The sequence below is a fragment of the Alnus glutinosa genome, chromosome 8, assembly GCF_958979055.1.
Source record: "Alnus glutinosa chromosome 8, dhAlnGlut1.1, whole genome shotgun sequence".
In the NCBI taxonomy this organism is placed as follows: Eukaryota; Viridiplantae; Streptophyta; class Magnoliopsida; order Fagales; family Betulaceae; genus Alnus; species Alnus glutinosa.
The window spans coordinates 9,547,812-9,555,570 of NC_084893.1; positions in this window are offsets into that span (position 1 = coordinate 9,547,812).

Here is a 7,759-nt window from a genome sequence, read left to right on the forward strand (position 1 = left end):
ATTAAGAACAGATTTATAGCATAAGTAGTGATCTTTTTATTTATCCATTTTTATTCAGTTTTGAATTCTTTTTATCACTTGGTGCTATAACGTAGAAAGAATGCCAGAATTTATGGGTTCTAGGTTCAACTAGCAAGTTGGTCAATTTGACCATCTTAGCACAAAAAACCTCTCTAAAAAAAATCTAGAAGTTAAAAGTCAGAGGAGAGACAAAAATACCTTAGGGGAGCCTTGGATAGTGCATAATTTTCCTCGCAAGAGAAAAACATCTATCTAGTATGGATGCCACTGGGAAACTTCACAGATATCAAGGAAGAACTCTCAATTATATAAAGGCAAATGAATAAATGCATCAGAAAATGAGACATCAATTAAACATACATAAGATATCTGGAAACTCATATAATGGAACAACAAAGCTCTGCATCCTTCATACCATCCCCTTTTTTTTTTTTAAAAAAAAAAAAAAAAAGATAAACAACAAACATGCTTTATAATAAAAAGGATAGTATTGAACAAACATGTAAGGTAGAAACAAACCTGACCTCAGGGAGAGGTTTGAGAGTAATAAGATAGAAAAACAGCCGCTTGACGTGCTTTTACTATCATCCCTATTTAATACCTGCAGAATTTCCTCAAGACAACCCAAGAGAGAATATAGGGATAGAAATGATGGTTCCAAAACAACATGCAAAGTTTTTATAAGATAATAAAATAAAATAAACTATACAAGTGTACCTGTCATGCTCTAGGATTTAGGAACCAAAATCCTAGGCATGTGTGACTTTACCTACTAGGTAGGTCTGCTCCCCCTCGGGGAGTGGGTGTCCTCATCTTTGTCCTGTCCTTCCTTCTTTAGTTTGCATGAAAGAACTGACAGGAGAATTTCCTTCATAATAGATTTTGCTTTTTGCAATCTTCTATTTTTCCAAATACAGCTTTTTGGGAACCCAAGTCTTTTTTGCTTGAATAGGTTTCTGCAGCTGCTGATGCCTTGGAGTATGATTTCTGGGCTGAGATCTATCCTGGCTGGGTGACTTAGATGGAGAACACTTAGGTTTGACATGACTGCTAACTCCACATTAGTGACACATGGGAGTTTTAGGAGCCTGCCACTTTTTCTTCCTTTGAATTTGCCGATGTGGGCAGTTAGGTCTGATGTGCCCTAGCTCGCCACAGTGATGGCATGTGAGAGGCTTTCTTCTGATAGGAAGCTTGGCCGGAGGCTAAGGGATGATAGGAACTTCCCCTTCCATAACAACTTTTCCTTTATCCACTCTTGGGGGTGGAGATTCGGGAATAACTGGCTTCACGAAAATGGTCTTGGAGGTAGAAGGAGTATCATAAATAGAGGGAGGAACATACCCAAGTCCGGTCTTGTTAGTTGGGCACTTCTGAATGGAGAGCATGTGAGTGAGCTTCTCGTATGAAACTCTCTCTAGATGCAACTGTGTCTCCAGTAGCCTATCTTCTAAATCATTGATCTTTATGAGCATAAAGGTTTTCTCTATCCTGAGGCTATTAAGCTCTAGTACTTGTTGTTTGTATTTCTCCCTCAGCTTTAGAAATTCAACATATTGAAGTTGATAGGCTAACTGCATATCTTCTTCTTCACTATTCTCAGAGTAATAGGACTACGAAGGCCAGGAATTTTTCTTCCTTAGGAGTTTCTTCTTCCTTCTCAGACTCATTGCTGAGAGTTCCATTAAAGGCTTTCCCTATTTGTTTCTTCAGATTTGCACATTCAGTCATGATGTGCCCAAAGCCTGAACATTTGAAGCACTAGGGACCCCTCGAATCTTTCTTCTCTGCTTCTTCTGTATCAGTTGTGTGGGGAGCCTTCCTTAGTCTATCAAAGAACTTCTTCTTGAATTTATTATTCTTCATAAAATGCTCGATGTTCTTGGCTAACATTGCCACTGCATCTTCATCAATATTGGAGTCTTCGTCAAATGAGACTCTTGATTTCTTCTTGGATACCTTAGATGCCTTGAGGGCAATTGTCTTTACCTTTCTGACCGGAGGTAAGGAGTATTCATATGTCTGAAGAGATCTTGCCAGCTCTTCAATCTTCATCTCCTCCAGATCTTTGCTTTCTTCTATTGTTGTCACCTTAATCTTAAAATACTCAGGCAAAGATCTTAGCATCTTCCGAATGAGTTTTACATCTGAGATTTGCTTCCCAAGACTCACCATCGAGTTTCTTAGGTCGCTAATCTTAGTGTAGAACTCTCCGAAGGTCTCTTCTTCTAGCATCTTAATTTCTTCAAATTTAGAAATTAACATTTAAAGTTTGGCAGATTTTACCAGTTTTGTGCCTTCATATGTTGTTTCTAGAATTTGCCATGCATCTTTAGCAATTTCACAATTTGAAATTCTTGCGAATTCAGATAGTGAAAGTGCTTGACATAGTGCATGGAGGGCTTTATCTTTGGAAAGCCTTGCGCTTGTTTGAATAACAGTAATTTCGTCTGTTTCTTCTGGTTTAATCCAACCTGTTTCAACAATTTTCCAGAAGTCAATAGATTTTAAAAAGAAGCGCATTCGGGCTTTCCAATAGCCATAGTTCGTCTCATCAATGGGCGGAACATAATTAAGATTTTGAGACATAATAAAAAAAAACAGAAGTTAAAAGGATACATTCAAGAAATAAATCTAAAAACAGAGTGTACCAAGCTCTGATACCAATTGAAAATAAATATTGACTTCTAATTTAACCAAGTGTGTGTGTTTGTGTGCAACAAAATATCTTAAATGCGAAATTTAAAGAAGATAAGATATTTGTTACGAAGTGGAAACTCTGTGAAGAGAAAAACTACTCCGGGGCAGCGAAACCCTGGAAATCCACTATCCAAAAACAAAGCTAGTTACAAGACACTCGTACTCACATATCCTTATGCAGTAGTCATACCTTTAACTCTGACACGAAGCCCATCGTGAATGCTTCCCAATTAGATCTTCCACCTGAAGGGGTTTTTGATTGATTCTTTTACCTTATGGCCGACCCCTAAGATAGACTTCACACTAACAATAGAGCACACACCGGCAACGGCTTGAGAGCTAGCAGATCTTCAATTCTCCCTAAACACCCTCTCTAAGCACTATGGAATTCACTGTCGAATTTTGTACAAAACACAAGCCTAAGGCCCTCTATTTATAGGCTTACACGAAACCTAAAATTGCTGAGATTTGGGCTCTGGTTGGCGAGCGTCCGGACGGTTTTCTGCTATATCCTTTCAGAAACAACGCAATTCTATCTTTATCAGGTTTATGTCCGGACGGCTTGATCGAGAGTCCGGACGGTCTTCACTAAAATCCATTCTGCGTTCAAACGGAACTCTAGAATATTCTGAAATACTAGACATCATCCGGACGTGTTGCCATGTCTTCCGGACGGCTTGCAGAGACTTCCCAAACAGTGTCGACTTCTAAAATCCAACTCTTTGTTGAATACTGATTGACCTGGAGTCCGGATGGTGTTACTCTGACGTCCGGACGTCTTCATCGTTATCTGCTAGACACCGAGGGGCGTCTGAACGCCTTCAAAGGCCCGTCCAGAAAGTTGCACAGGAACCGGCTATTTTTGTCTTAGATTTTGCAAGGACTATTCATGGACATCTTTAAGAAGCTTGTGATCAGTTATTGTCTGAATACATGAAGATTCTGAATTGAAAACCGACCATCCTGTTAAAACGTAACCATTACATAAAGTGTTTTTGTTATATCCAGAATGTAGCCAATTAAAAAACTAACGTCTATCATGGTATCAGAGCTATAGGCTAACACCAGTGTCTGATCCAATAGCTTGTGAATTCTTTTTTATTCTATTTTATTGTCTTCTCATTGTCTTCTGTTTTTCCGCAAATTATTGTCATGTTCTTTTTTTTTTTTCCCTCACAAATTATTGTCAATTTCTCTATAGTCAGAACACCCCAAAGGTTTTACAATATGTTCACCACACCATCCATTTGGTTTGATCAATACCCTCTGTTTCTCTTCTTTTTCATTTTTTTCATTTTTTTTTATTATGTTTTGTCAAATAGTGGTTGCGTGAGTTAGAGATAAACTTTCTTCCAGCCTATGCCACTCGTGTCTTCTTTGTTGCAGTTCAATCAGAGGAGCTCAAAAAAAAAAAAAAAATCCAAGACAAATGATGCAATCCTAGATCTAAAAAGAGGCCAAAAAGTATGAAGATGTCATCTGAAGTGAGAAAAGAAGAAGAAGAGAGACCACCTTCTTACATGTTGATACCGGTGCCTTCATAGCAGGTTCAGTTCCACCAGGATCATCAGCATTCTCTGCCTCATGCCAGCTGCCTTCACCACCTCTGTGCGTCTTCTTCTCCGTTAATCCTCCACCATACAAGGCCACGCCTTTTTCACCACCATCCACAGCAGATTTATCCACCATCGATCCAGCTGTCCATGTCTTAGACCCGACACCTCCTCCTTCAGTTGTCCACGCCCAACACCGGCACCTTTTCCTCCAGTCATCAATGGCCTGTCTCCGATTTCATGCCCAGATTTGGATTCGATCAATGACCCAAGTAGGTTTTTACTGCTAGTCATTTCTTTTAGTTCGATCAACCTCACCAGTCTCCTCTTTACCTCCAGAAGCTCGAGCTGGCCTCATATGTTTGTTGAGAGCTCTTGACCTTTCTCCTTTACCCTAGGTTTCACATTGTTGTGGTTCTATTTTTTAGTTTGAACAAAAAAAAAATTAAAATAAAATAAAAGATCAGGGAAGATAAGTTGAAAACGAGAAAAGAAAAGAAAAGAAGAATTCTTGTTCAAGAAAAAAAAATTCAAAAGAGGCCAAGTTGCCCATATTATTTTGGCCCTTTGTTGGCTCATTATTTTGGTCATTGTTGGTCCAATTGTTGACTTAGACCCATCTTTTGGCCTTTGTGGTATTGTTTAAAACTTAGGCCAATTTCAACCCATAGTTGGCTATCATTTAGGCCTATAGTTGGACCACTTTTTGGCATTTGTAGTATTGTTTAAAACTCATGCCCTGTTTAACTCATAGTTGGCTTTGATTTTGGCTCATAATTTGCCTATTTACATTTGAGGGCGTATCTCTAATCACCGTCGCCGATCTCCTCCAGTCATCGCCATCGACTGTTGTCAATCGTTATCATCTCCAAAACGAAAAAGAAAAAGTTATTGTAAACTCAAGCTTCCAGAATCTTAGCTTGCACCTTGAGTTTGAGGGGGGTGTTAGAGAATATATTTCCTATATTGAAAGGAAATATATTATATTGATATTGTACGTTACTTTCATTTTATAAGGTTGATTGTAATTAGGTTTGATGGTAATCAAATCAATCATATTTGATTATCATTCTTACCTATATCAATTCTCCTATAAATAGAAGTATTCTGTATTGTAAAACAATCAAGGAATAAAAGCATAATGTAATCATTTGGGCTTTATCCTATGGACGTAGGTCATAGACTGATCCACGTAAAATTCCTTGTGTTCTTATTTTATTATTTCCGCATTTTATCTTTAGTTTTCCATTCAATTATGTTTTCTATCACAAAACGTTACAATAATAATAATACTAATAATATATGTAAAATTATTAGCATACAATATCATCATTATAATAAGAGGTGGGGTATAAACATATTCCTCAAATCTAATTGTAAGAACTCTTGTCAGTTTTCCACCACTTGTATTGAGATTATTATTATAATAATAATCATAAAAAAAAAAATCAATATAAATATTAGCATATAATAATAATAATAATAATAGTAATAATAATAATAATAATAATAATAATAATAATAATAATAATAATAATAATAATAATAATAATAATAGTAATTAATAGTATAAGAAGACGCGGGCGGGGTATCAGGATATATATCGCTGGCTACTTAAGTCCACTTCATGGTCTTGAAGGGGATGCCATCAACATCATTCTTCACATTCAAAAGCCGGATCTCTTGAAGGATTGGAACTTTGCTTCTATTATTTCGGATATCAACTTTTTCTTGCTTTCTTTTTATAGTTGGAAAGTTAGTAAAGTCTATAGAAATGTTAATGTTCGATCACATTTATTAGCTAGATGTGCTGCTTCCAACATAGTGTTTAGAAGCATTCCCAATTGATTTCTCATTCTCTCTTCCATTTGGATCAAGAATAGAGAAGATCCCCTTTATCTCATTGGTTCGGCTAATTAGTCAATCGCCTAAGACTTCAATGAAATAAGGCCGAGATATGATACGTTTACAATTTCTGTACAATTCTTGTACAACTCTGAAAAATTAAAATTGACTTCTAATATAAACAAGTGTGTGTGTGCACTAAGTGTTAACAAAACAATATCAATGCGGAATTTAAAACAACACAAGAATTTTGTTAACGAAGTGGAAACTCAATATAAGAAAAACCACTCTGGGGCAGCCAAACCCAGGATATCCACTACTCAGAAGACAAGACTAGTTACAAAGTAGTAGCACTCACATACCCCTGATGCAGTGGTCGTACCTTGCACTATAACGTGTCACCTAACACGTACGCCTCCCAACCAAGTCTCTTACCTGAAGGGGTCTTCAATGGAATCCTTTACCTTAGGGTCAACCCCTAAGATAGACTTCAGATCAGAGTAGCAACAGCACACACAACAACGACTTCAGAGAGACTAACTCAGCACAATAATCTTATAATATAACTCTCTAAGCACTAAGGAATTCAATACCGAATTTTTGCTGTTATCAAGCCTAGGGACCTCTATTTATAGGATGCAGGTTCAAATGAGGATCTGGCTTAATAAAACCTAGGCGCCGTTTGGATGGTAGTCATAGGGCATCCGAATGAACAACTGTACGATTGACTTTCCAAAATTTCGTTGAAATTCTTTCCTAATTTGAGCCGCGTCCGGATGGTGTTGCCCTGTCGTCCGGACGATTGCACTTTTGCTGCACACAATTTCCATATTAAGGCTTCTTGTGTTCGGACTAAAGGAATGGTCGTCCGGACGATTGATCTGATGCACGCAATTTCCATATCTGATGCCCGCGCGTCTTTACCATGAAGACTGGCGTCCGGACGTCTGGATTTTGAATGCGATACTTGCCTTATGTATGAGCACGTCCGGACGGGAATCCACATCGTTCGAACGGCTGCAGCGATCTTCCCATATCTGTGTTTTGGAAGGAAATCCTATAGCTGGTCAAACACTGAGTGTCGTCCGGACGTGCTGCTAAAACGTTCTGACGGATGCAAGCTGGAACAGTTCGAAGCTTCTTAACACAGAGGAAGGTCCGGACGGAAAGTTCTCATCGTCCGGACGGATGATGCTTTGGACAGTTGGGCGTCCGGACGGTATATCACGTCGTTCGGACGGATGTAGGGGATCCGATTTTTCTGACTGTAAAGAATCTTCTGGAAGCACTCTGAACAGCGGAATCATTGTTTAAAAGCATCATTACAAAGAAGTGATTTTGTCCAACAGAATGTGGCCAATTACAAACTAACAAACTCTAACAATTTTTTTTAAGATCAACCATTAGATATGGAAGACCCACATGCAGAAAAACAGATCCAATGGTTAGTTTGAAAAAAGTTATTGGAGTTATACAAAAGTTGAGTCAAGAGTTGTACAACAATCATTTTCCAATAAGGCCCTAATTAAATATAATTAAATTTTGTTTACCAAAAAAATCTTTTAAAACCCCAATTATGGTAAAATTGTTTGTCAATACTCTTTAATTAAGACTCAATTATGAAAAAAAAATAAAAAAAT